This window comes from Paramisgurnus dabryanus, chromosome 8 (genome assembly GCF_030506205.2).
Source record: "Paramisgurnus dabryanus chromosome 8, PD_genome_1.1, whole genome shotgun sequence".
NCBI classification, from domain to species: Eukaryota; Metazoa; Chordata; class Actinopteri; order Cypriniformes; family Cobitidae; genus Paramisgurnus; species Paramisgurnus dabryanus.
Window position 1 is genome coordinate 39455788 of NC_133344.1, and position 2500 is coordinate 39458287.

Genomic DNA, 2500 nt, shown 5'->3' on the forward strand with positions numbered 1-2500 from the left:
TGGTTGCCTCAGCAATGAGATGATGCTGTGGCGCTCTCCCGTCACTGAAAAGCTTCCAATGTCCCTGGGTGGGCTCGAACCACCAACCTTTCGGTTAACAGCCGAACGCGCTAACCGATTGCGCCACAGAGACGGACGAGAGAGCAGTGTGGGATGGCGGAGGACGGATCAGAGGGCTGTTTGACAGCGGGCGAAAAGGATAACGCGAAGAATGGAGTCCTAACTGTGTACATAGTAGAGCTTATTTCCTGGAAACCAACATTTGCAACAGAAATGCAGAGAGACGTCTCGGTCAGGATTTTTATAAAGGCCACTTGGCCTGGGGCTGCAATGTAAAGCTCCAACGAGAAAAGCAGCTAACACGCCCAACGTGGGGCTCGAACCCACGACCCTGAGATTAAGAGCCTCATGCTCTACCGACTGAGCTAGCCGGGCCTAATGTTGTGTTGTTTGCTGGCTGATTGCAAGCCGTTACCTTCTTGAAGAAACAGCACAAACAGATGCCTTGCATGTTGCACGGGTAAAGGCAAGCTCAGGCCACGTGGCTTCTGGTTGGAGTTTTCCATAGCAGGCAGAATAATTAAGGTCCGCTGCAAAACCTCTTGCTCGCAGGCGAGTCTGTGCTCGTTGCAGATGCTGATGCTTGTTGTTTTTGAGCAGACCATCAATGTGATCCGGGCACATCTCGAGCAGTCACAGATGCTGCAATTTTTTCAGACCTGTTTGATATTCTTGCCAGTTGATCTTGTAGTGGGTCCAGCTAACCACGGTGCCGACGGAATAAACGGAGAAAGATCGATCAAGTTCTCGCATGAATTTATGAGAAAACGTTTTTGTCCATTGGTCGTGACTGCCTCTTCACCATTGGTCTTTCAGTTTGTGCGCCTCGTAAGCGGTGTGTTGTGTAGCATGCGCACAACCACGTTAAAAAGTACAGATGACAAGAACCTTGTTGTGTAGTGTGAGCGCCACAGCACTTCAGTTAGTCTCACATTCCTGTAGCGTGAGCTTTCGATAAGACAATATCCTCTTTCAGTCACGCATACAATTGGGTTTCGGCTTAGGCTTGGATGTTGTCCTTTGGATGGCACCAAGGTGTGTCTTTAAACTGTTTTGCTATTCCAGGTCATCGAGCTTTAAGACTCTGATCGGACAGTTCTGTAAATAAACCCCACAAAAACTCAGTGCAGTGGAACAACTGAAAGAGAAGACTTTCTTGTCTTTCAGTTACCGACAGCTTGGTTGCCTCAGCAATGAGATGATGCTGTGGCGCTCTCCCTGTCACTGAAAAGCTTCCAACGTCCCTGGGTGGGCTCGAACCACCAACCTTTCGGTTAACAGCCGAACGCGCTAACCGATTGCGCCACAGAGACGGACGAGAGAGCAGTGTTTGACAGCGGGCGAAAAGGATAACGCGAAGAATGGAGTCCTAACTGTGTACATAGGAGAGCTTATTTCCTGGGAACCAACATTTGCAACAGAAATGCAAAGAGAGGTCTCGGTCTGGATTTTTATAAATGCCACTTGGCCTGGGGCTGCAATGTAAAGCTCCAACGAGAAAAGCAGCTAACACGCCCAACGTGGGGCTCGAACCCACGACCCTGAGATTAAGAGCCTCATGCTCTACCGACTGAGCTAGCCGGGCCTAATGTTGTGTTGTTTGCTGGCTGATTGCAAGCCGTTACCTTCTTGAAGAAACAGCACAAACAGATGCCTTGCATGTTGCACGGGTAAAGGCAAGCTCAGGCCACGTGGCTTCTGGTTGGAGTTTTCCATAGCAGGCAGAATAATTAAGGTCCGCTGCAAAACCTCTTGCTCGCAGGCGAGTCTGTGCTCGTTGCAGATGCTGATGCTTGTTGTTTTTGAGCAGACCATCAATGTGATCCGGGCACATCTCGAGCAGTCACAGATGTTGCAATTTTTTCAGACCTGTTTGATATTCTTGCCAGTTGATCTTGTAGTGGGTCCAGCTAACCACGGTGCCGACGGAATAAACGGAGAAAGATCGATCAAGTTCTCGCATGAATTTATGAGGAAACGTTTTTGTCCATTGGTCGTGACTGCCTCTTCACCATTGGTCTTTCAGTTTGTGCGCCTCGTAAGCGGTGTGTTGTGTAGCATGCGCACAACCACGTTAAAAAGTACAGATGACAAGAACCTTGTTGTGTAGTGTGAGCGCCACAGCACTTCAGTTAGTCTCACATTCCTGTAGAGTGAGCTTTCGATAAGACAATATCCTCTTTCAGTCACGCATACAATTGGGTTTCGGCTTAGGCTTGGATGTTGTCCTTTGGATGGCACCAAGGTATGTCTTTAAACTGTTTTGCTATTCCAGGTCATCGAGCTTTAAGACTCTGATCGGACAGCTCTGTAAATAAACCCCACAAAAACTCAGTGCAGTGGAACAACTGAAAGAGAAGACTTTCTTGTCTTTCAGTTACCGACAGCTTGGTTGCCTCAGCAATGAGATGATGCTGTGGCGCTCTCCCGTCACTGAAAA

General features: G+C 48.6%; 4 non-coding genes across 4 annotated transcripts; all 4 read right to left on the bottom strand.

Annotated features, from left to right (window-relative positions):
• Positions 1-59: 59 nt before the first annotated feature.
• Positions 60-133, bottom strand: trnan-guu (transfer RNA asparagine (anticodon GUU)). The gene has a single exon. It is a non-coding gene; the product is annotated as a tRNA-Asn (tRNA).
• A 229-nt stretch (positions 134-362) lies between these two features.
• On the bottom strand, positions 363-435 carry trnak-cuu (transfer RNA lysine (anticodon CUU)). Its single transcript has one exon. It is a non-coding gene; the product is annotated as a tRNA-Lys (tRNA).
• Positions 436-1299: 864 nt separating this feature from the next.
• On the bottom strand, positions 1300-1373 carry trnan-guu (transfer RNA asparagine (anticodon GUU)). The gene has a single exon. It is a non-coding gene; the product is annotated as a tRNA-Asn (tRNA).
• Positions 1374-1572: 199 nt separating this feature from the next.
• trnak-cuu (transfer RNA lysine (anticodon CUU)) lies at positions 1573-1645 on the bottom strand. The gene has a single exon. It is a non-coding gene; the product is annotated as a tRNA-Lys (tRNA).
• Positions 1646-2500: the final 855 nt, after the last annotated feature.